We start from the raw sequence: 9,782 nt of genomic DNA on the forward strand, positions 1-9,782 counted from the left end.
GGGCGGGGGTAGAACAGATATTGGAGTCCATTCTAGCCCCCCTTTGGGCTCGCTAGCATCCTTACAGGTGCCCCTTCTTCCTCCTTGCTGAGAAACAATGGGTATAGTATGAACAGCACTGGCTGTGGATACAGACTGCCTGAGATTTTTCAGAATCTTGGCTTCCCTCTGAGTCTTCTCCTTGTCCTCAGCGGCCACTGGCCCTGTCATATTCTTTGCCTAAAGAAGGCACTAGAGTCTTTAATCTGCACTGAGGAGCCTTTGCTCTCTGGTGCCCTCAGTAAGGCTGATGACTGCTCCTTCTGAGACAGCCTGGGAGGCCAGGGATGGTCCAGGGATCTCTGAGAGTGGGTAAGCTCACCACCAAACTTTATCTGGACTGTGGCTGCTTCTTGTGGCAATGTGATATTTTTCTTGGCCCTGAATGTCTCAGCAGTGGTACTGGATGTGGAAGTGGTCAGCACATAGTTAAATACTATCCCAATTGTTTAAGAGGCAGCACAGTTAAGAGCACAGAAATCTCACAACAGAGTGCCTAGGCTGGGACCTCCCTAGTGGCGCAGTGGTCCTACTGCTAACACAGGGGACGTGGTTTCGATCCCTGGTTTGTGAAGATCCCACATGCCGCAGAGCAACTAAGCCCGTGTGTCACAAGTTCTGAGCCCACGTGCCACAACTACTGAAGTCTGCGCACCTAGAGCCCATGCTCTGCGACAAGAGAAGCCACCGCAATGAGAAGCCCACACACCGCAACGAAGAGTAGCCCCTGCTTGCCGCAACTAGAGAAAGCCCACGCAACCCAGGCTTCATTAATAGAGAAAGCAACGAAGACCTAACGCAGCCAAAAATAAATACATAAATAAATAAAATTTAAAAATACATATGTATTAAAAAAAAAAAAAGAATGCCTAGGCTTAGATCCCAGCTTTGGCACTTAACAGCTGGCCATGTGACCTTGGAGAGCTTGCTTAACCTCTCTGTGCTCCATTTTGCTTCATCGATAAAACAAGGTTAGTAATAGCACCTATGACACGGGCTTGTGAGAATTTAGTGAGTTGATACATGTGAAACACTTTGAAGAGTGGCTGGTACATAAGTCCTCGTTAAGTATTCCCCAAAGTTATTATCATTATCATTTATTATCTTAGTTTGAATTTCCAGGAAATAGACTCTGAGATAGGAATTTTGGTGTAGGAAGGTTATTGGATAGTACTCTTGAGATCAACCACTGTGAGTGAGGTTAGGATTGGGCAGAGGGAGAACTTGACTTGGGATGCTGTTGTAACAGAGCCTGTGGGGCGAGGTGGGCAGGGAGTTGTCCTTCATTGAGGCCTTTGTTCCACTCCTCATTCCACACCCCTGCCCCGCTGTGAGTAACATTGGATGCAGGCTTCCCCTGAGGACAGGTCTAATTCAGAGATAGGACAATTTCTAGGGTGGGACTTGGTGGTGAGGCATTAGCAGACATCACTCACGGAAGCTGGTTGGGGAAGAGTGGCTTGGTCATGGAGGCGAGGTCTGGGTGGTGCACTGTGACATCCAGTACCTACACCTTCCTGCACCCACTTCCATGAGATGCATTCACTCAGGAGTCAACCAAAGACATTCAACTGTGGTCTTAGCACCTCAGCAATCTGGGTGTTATGTCATCATCTTTACCAATTCTAGCCATAGCTCCTCAGGGGGCCTATATCTGAATAACAAATAACCTCCAATACCCCAGTAAACAAAGAACAAGATAACTGATTAAAGAGTTGGAAAATGGGAGGCTGGGCAACAACATACAGTTCCAAACACATATCATATCCTGTAAGACAGGAATAGTGAGCCCTCTATGCCATGCAGAGCCATGAGGTCTTTGGTTAACCACACTGGTACTCAGAGTTGTGTCCCTGAAAGGATCACCCTTTCTCTTGCCCTTACTGAGCCCTAGTTCTGTCCTCTGGGATGATGTCTTTTATTCAATGTCCTCTTTGGCCATATCTGGGGTGAGCATCAGCACAGAATCCTCTCCTAAGGGCTACGTCTATTACGCAACCTATTTCCTTTTATTTTTAATTAATTAGTTAATTATTTTTGGCTGTGTTGGGTCTTCGTTGCTGCAAACAGGCTTTCTCTAGTTGCTTCGAGCGGGGGCTACTCTTCGTTGCAGTGTGCGGGCTTCTCATTGCAGTGGCTTCTCTTGTTGCAGGGCACGGGCTCTAGGTGCGTGGGCTTCAGGAGTTGTGGTGCACGGGCTTAGCTGCTCCGCAGTTTGTGGGATCTCCTGGACCAGGACTCAGATCCGTGTCCCCTGCATTGGCAGGCGGATTCTTAACCACTGTACCACCAGGGAAGTCCTACGCAACCTATTTCCTGATGGTAGGCTTTCCAGCTCATGGGGATTATGTAGGGATTGAATGGTCATCAGATGTTCAAAGTGAGGGCATTTCCAGAAAGTCCTTAAGAAACTTCCCTTATTGGCCTGAATTAAGTCATAATCATTCTCAAAATAAGAATGGTTTCAATAACTTAGGCCTGGGATCCTACAGTAATAATTGGGGAAGGGGGTGATTTTATCAGGTTGGGGAATACCCCTATAGCTGTCATCAGTTTCTCAACCATTTGGAGGCTACACAATGGGAAGTGAAGTAATTGATGATGGGAAGTGATCCATATATTGCCCTGTCAGTCAGTAATTCAACTGGATCGACTGGTTGAGTAGGCAGGATATATAAAGCACTAATGAAAATTGATAATTTTGCAAGCTAATCTTCTCCAATCACACTCAAGAATCCCAAACTATACTTTCAGCCTAATGAATTGCCTAAGAAAGATGATCTATTCTAGAATACAATTGAGGTAAAAACTTAACAGAGGGCCTCTCACCTTCTGAGATGGCCCACACTCTGTGGAGTGTGTTTCTCTGAATAAATCCACTTCTTAACTATCACTTTGTCTCTCACTGAATTCTTTCTGCTGTGAGACATCAAGAACCTGAGCTTCATTAAATCCTGAGGCCAGGTTTGTGGCCTCAGTTAAAAGACCACGGGTTCAAGTCCCAATCTGGGTTTTGGCTGGGTTTGAGTCCCGGCACCTGGGTTCAAGTTCACCAGAGGTGCACAGTTTCAGCTGGCGAGCGAACTAAGGGACAGTGATAAGCTAGACCAACTCCCGCTCATCGTCAACACCGTGTGGGACACCTTCTGTACCATTCCTTGGCGACAACTTTTCAGGCAGTAACACCTGGTTGGGAGACTACCTTGGAAGGGATAACATTTAAAATCGTTTACTGAAGTTCAAGTTTATGTTATTCCCGTTACAGAGTTTGTCAGCAGGAAGAGAAGTACTAAATTAACTAGGATTATTTGGCTCTAATGGGACGCCTGTCCAGATGTGAGTCCCTTGGGATATACATGTTTCGTGTTCACAGTTTTGCACTACATCCTTAGAAGGCTTGGGGGATGGTGAGGAGAGAACGGCTGGCTCCGTGGAGTGTGTGAAGGTGTCCACACCTTGTCCGCAGGTCATTTCAGTCACATCTTCTTAATCAGAATATATAATCTTACTACTTTACTCAATTTCATAGAGAAATCAAAAGAAGCATACAATATTATGAGCTTTTTTGCATGGTCTGTTCAAGATAATTCAGCAGCCACTATTTTTGACTGAGTATTGGTGTCTTTGGGGAAACAAAAAAACGTTGGATGGATTTAGAAGTACTTGCCTGTCTCATCCCAGATGTTTGTGATCCAGTCTCCAGGTGTACTTTTTGTGTCCTCGTCTCCACCATGACCAAACTGTTTTTGGCATGTCGTGCAGTATGCTCTGCTTTGGTTATTTATTCCCTGATCCGGCGGTATGCATCCTTCTGTCTTTCATTAAAATAACATGGCTGTCAAAAACAAAACAAAACAAAACAAAACTCAACAGGGGATTATGTCAGCAACAGAGAAGAACAATGAGCAACTTAATTTATTTGACCTTACTTGTATCGCTATTATGATGGTGACTCATTCTTCATTTCACATTAGATGTTCTGGTTTTGAAATTATTAATGTCAAGGGTTATCTAAAAATGCAGTAATCAGTTGTTTTGTCTGCCTCCCCAGATAGGGATCTCATTCAACCTTATGGACCTAATATCTAGCATAAGGTCTTAAACACGGTAGGAACTTGATGAAAGTTTGTTAAATGCCAAGTGAAATTCCTTGTAACTAGCCACTCACAGTCACTCCACATTTACTGATAATTTTAAAATGAGCTCTTCCTGGAATGAAACATTTACTTCTATCATCTATCTACATGCTTAGCATAAAATATAGGAATATAGGGAGTTCCTGAAAAATTGAATTGTTAATGTTAACAGGAACGTAACTTTATAAGCAAACCAAGTCTTCTAAATTATTTGAAAGTATTTGAAAACTATTTGCTTAAGGTGTATAAATATGTCATTTATGTATATGTAGTGAAAACTATTCTTTATGGGAAAAAAAATGAGCGAGTTTACCAAGGCTTTATCCGTTTGTAGAACACATGGAAGTATATTAACAATCATCATTTAAATGTCAGTGATTCTCAGCCCCACAATCACTGAAGCAGGACCTCTACTTTTTTTCAGTTTGACCACAAGTATTTCTGGGGCTTATCAAGAGATATCTCACATATGCTTGCAAAAGAGTCCTTTCCCATTGGGCGTTGTCACTGCTCTATGGTAACTCCTTCATCAGATTCCGTCACCCTTTGCTGGGTGCTGCTGCAGACCCTTGCAGGGCTGCCCTGATTCTCTGCCTAACACAGGGCTGTTTGCCTGCTCCCCCTACAATTTTGATAGGCACCACTGTCTCTGTTGGTTACTACCACTGATAGGAGTACCTTTCCATATTAATAAATATAATTATATGAAGTATTTTTGTTGACTCATATTGTTATTTATTTGTACACATCAGAATTTATATAATTTACCATATATTTTAATGGCATTTTATGCACTGTACCATAATTGATTTAACCAATCCCCAATTATTGGACATTTGGTTATTTTGTTTTTTACTATTATAAATAATGCTGCAACGAACATCCTTGTAGTCAAAACTTGCACATTTCCTTAATCTTTGCTTTAGGATCATAATAGCTAATTTGATGTTTTACATGCTTCTTAAAAGCAAGGAAATGATTTCATAAGTAGTTCAAGAACTGAAGAGTTTGCAGGATTTAGAAGAGCAACTGATAAAAATAGAAAACTCTAACAATTATACCACGTATACCAGCTTAATTATCAGCTACAACAATTCAAGGAAGAGCTGTTCACTGGCCTAGAGCAACTATCTTCCTGGCTACGTTGGTTTTGTTTAGAAACTGCTCACCATCAAGTAAACATGTGGTTTTGGAATAATTTTGCAGACATTTTTATTGTTTTTCTTTAAATATGTAATTAAGTTATTTGAATCCAAAGAAGAGTCCAGCAAAATGATAACTAAATGAGCTCGTTTAATTTTACGATTTTTTACCTGTTTAAGTAGTATAAGCATTTAAACAGCAGAAGTAGAGCTTATGTAAGAGCACATTCCAGAGAAGTTAATAATGGGAGCTCAAATGAGGGCAAGGAAAGGACTTAAGGAAGTCTCTAAAGCAGAGCTGGCTGGCTGATAAGCTAGGACCATAGGAAAATTCCTAGTTGAAAAATGGAAATTAGGAAGGAGACTGCAGTTCTCAACGTTTAGATCAGTTCTGTTTTATTTCTTCTGCTGGTTTCTTCACTGTCAACCAGAATATAAATCTGGTTTGCCAGGGGCAAATCCCAGGTCAATTCTGTACATCTTATTCGAGTCTTTCTTTCTCAGAGACTGGTTCTGCTCATCATAACCCTTACTCACTGACAGGAAATTTCTCTATATCCAGATAGATCACCCAGTCATGATCACTGTATTGAGTGACTTACAAATCAGTTGCCTGCCTGAAATAATAATAGCTATCATTTATATGTACCACAGACTGGAGTAAGGTCATTACTTCCGTTATTTGATTTTATCCTCCAACAACCCTAGGTTGCTGCAATCTGCAGGGAATAGAAACTGGACTCAAGACTGCTTAAACAGTAAGAACTTGTACTGGCTTACAGAACAGGAAAGGCAAACATAGTGTTGGCTTCAGGCAAGGTTTCTCCAGGATTCTGGCTCTATTTTCTTACAATTCTGTTCAATTCTATATGTCAGCTGTGTTCTGAAGCTGATTTCCCTGGTGGTGTGGAATGGGTGCTGGTAGCATTTGGGGCTACTTGTGTTCTTTTTGATGTATGGAATGAAAAAGAGATTTCCTGTCCTTCCACTAGCAGAGCAAGGAAAACCTTTCCCAGAAGCCTCCATTAATTACTTTGTATTAGTCAGAGTGGGCTGCCATAACTAAATATCATAGACTGAGTAGCTTAAAGAAAAGAAATTTATTTTCTCACAGTCTGGAGGCTGGAAGTCTAAGATCAGAGGGCCACCATAGTCAGGTTCTGGTGAGTACTTTCTTTCTGGCTTATAGACTGCTAGCTTCTCTCTGTGCCCTCCCATGGCACTGAAAGAGAGAGAAAATGACAAAGAGAGAGAGAGAGTGTGCAAGAGTGCTAGCTGTCTGGTGTTTCTTCTAATAAAAGCACTAATTCCATCTTGAGGTCTAACCTTCATGGACCTCATCTAACCCTAATTACCTTCCAAAGGCCCCACCTCCAAATACAAACACCATAGCATTGAGGGCCTCAACATATGAATTTTGTGGGAGCACAATTCAGTCCACAGTGTCCTTCTTCATATCTCCTTAGCCATCCTGGTGCAATCATTTGCATTGAGAATGAGATTCTCGTGATTAGCTTAGATGGATCAGCTGAGGTGAAAAGAATGGGGGAGTCAACCACAGAGCCTATGGTTAAGTAGGTACATTTCACAAATCAGAAGACTATCTGAAAGATGTTAAGTGAGCAGCCAAGGTCATGCACATAATGAGTGGGAGAGCCAAGATTCAAACAGCTATTTGTAGGTATAATTTACATACCATAGAATTCACCATTTTAAAGTATACAATTCAGGGACTTCCCTGGTGGTCCAGTGGTAAAGAATCCACCTTCCAATGCAGGGGATGAGGGTTCGATCCCTGGTTGGGGGACTAAGATACCACATGCCATGGGGCAACTAAGCCCTCGCCGCAACTACTAAGCTTGAGGGTCTCAAAGAGAGAGCCCTCGTGCTGCAAACTACAGAGCCCACGGGCTCTGGACCCTGTGCCACATGTGCCGCAAACTACAGAGCCCACATGCCCTGGAGCCCATGCGCCACAACTAGAGAGAAGCCCAAGCGCCACAACGAAGAGCCCGAGCTGCAACGAAAAGATCCCGCATGCCTCAACTAAGTCACGTGCCCCACGCGCCGCAACTAAGACCGGACGCAGCCTATATAAATAAATAAATAAATTAATTAATTAATTAATTAAATAAAAAAAGACATCTATTAAAAAAAATAAAGTATACAGTTCAATGGGTTTTTTAGCAAATTTATACAGCTGTGCAACCGTTACCAGAATGTTTCCATCACTGCAAAAAGTTCCCTTGAGCTCACGTGCAGTCAATCCTCACTTCCACCTCCAGTCCTAGGCAACCACTGATTTGCTTTTGGTCTCTACAAGCTTACAATTTCTGAAAACTTCACATAAATGGAATCATGTATTATGTGGTCTTTTGGATCTGGAGAGCCGAGATTTAAACTCAGCTGATGCCAAAGCCCTCGTGCTTTACACTACATGATGTGTCACTTGTTTGCTTTTCTAGCTTGCAGCTTATCTGTCCCCTCTAGTTTTAGAGTGTTTTCTCTTTTGAGAGCAGATACCTTGCTCTGGCCCTTGCCAGATACCAGTGCAGGAAACCTTGCCTGAAGCCAACACTATGTTTGCCTTGCCCTGGCCCTTGCAGCCTGCGTGGACCCCGAGTGCCGTGCCCCATCTTGGCTTCCAGGCATGGAGGGCCAGGCCCAAAATTAAATAGTTCCCCACTGCTCTTTGGACTTCGACTTAAGGCCTTTTTACAAAGTCCTTACTTTTAAAAGGTCTTTTAAAAGCCTTACTTTACTCCTTACTTCTTTGGTAGAATGGCACCCTTCCACTTCCTGAAATCTCCACTCCTGTCAAATCCAGCTGCTTGCAGAACTCCAAACAGACCTTCCATTATTAGATCTCCCTGCACTTGTTCATGCTGTTCAAACTGACTGGAGGCCTCTGATTGGATTTCGTGACTCTCCTGGTGGAAAAAATAGAAACTTTGAAGTAAAACACTGTGATTTATAATAAGAAATATATATTTGGACTTTATCCCTGTTTCTGTTTCACAGAGCTCCAAAAACTCTCGGAATTTCCTAAGTGATAAGAACACTAGCAGCATCTTCTGTTATAGAATCTGGTCTTTTATCTTTGGTTCCTGAAATAGCTCCAGAGCCATAAAGGTGAAAGGAGTGTCTTATTATTCATAACTAGTCCCTTTCAACCACACCTGAATTTATTACTTTTGGAAAGCCTCTCAGGATGAGGGCTGGTTGCCAGGGGAACCGACCATGATTAGAGGGTTGGAACTTTCAGTCTCATTCCCCCAACCTTTAGGAAGGGGAGAGGGGCTGGAGGCTGGGTCAGTCACCAACTGGAAATGATTTAATCAACCGTGCCTACGTAATGAAGTCTCCACAAAACCCCAAGATGATGGGGTTCAGAGAGCTTCCGGGTTAGTCAACATGTGGAGTTGCTGGGAGAGTGACACATGCAAAATGGGCATGGAAACATGGAGCCCCTTCCCACATACCTTGCCTTATGCATCTCTTCCATCTGGCTGTTCCTGAGTTATATCCTTTTATGAAAAACTGGTAGTTTAATAGGTAAAGGGTTTTCCTGAGTTCTATGAGCCACTCTGGCAAATTAATCAAACCTGAGGAGAGGGTTGTGGGAACCTCCAATTTACGGCTGGTCAGTTAGCAACACAGATGACAACCTGGACTCCCCATTGGTGCATGCAGCGGTGGGGCAGTCGTGTGGGACTGAGCCCTGTTGAAATAAATTTCTAGGACCAAGATGGAGCCGCTCCTGCCCAAGGTACCACATCAGCAGAAGTTAGATAACTTTCATGTCCCTGTAAATGTTCCGCTTGATCAGGATTGCAGTATATCCAGCCAGCCAATCTCCAACTGCCAAGAATCCGTAATGATTTCATTGTTCTAAATAAAGTCAGATATGCAATCTCAGCCAATCAGTTTAAGCCAAATACTTTTTCCTTATTCCCTGATTGACCTGCTAGCCTTAAAAGGAAATCCCCAAGTTCTTAGCCAATCATGCCCTGTTTCCATGGTGCCTCTTCTAACATTCTATAAAGCTCGCTCTTGCCCATAAACCCCTCGGGAAGAGTGTTCCACTGCTTGTGAGGCAGTGTACTCTCATCCATGAATTGTTTTCCCTTGAATAAAGGACATCCTACTCGTTACTAAATTGTTTCATCATTTGACAGCGCTTAACTTGTGGGATCTGGTGCTATCTCCAGGTACATAGTGTCAGAATTGGGTTAAACTGTAGGACACCCAGCGGGTGTCCCAGAATCCATTGGTGTGCAGAAAACTCGCCCATCTGGTGTCAGAAATGAGGTAGTATTGTCATAGAGTATTGAGAGGAGGGGAGACACAAAAAGGGAGTATGTTTTTTCCTTTACAGAACCATTTCGGTTTAAGCCCTTTTGCTATTTCCTGGTTGAGTGACTTAAAACAAGTTGCTAAAACCTTCTGAACCCCTGTCTCCTCC

This window comes from Phocoena sinus, chromosome 14 (assembly GCF_008692025.1).
Source record: "Phocoena sinus isolate mPhoSin1 chromosome 14, mPhoSin1.pri, whole genome shotgun sequence".
NCBI lineage: Eukaryota > Metazoa > Chordata > Mammalia > Artiodactyla > Phocoenidae > Phocoena > Phocoena sinus.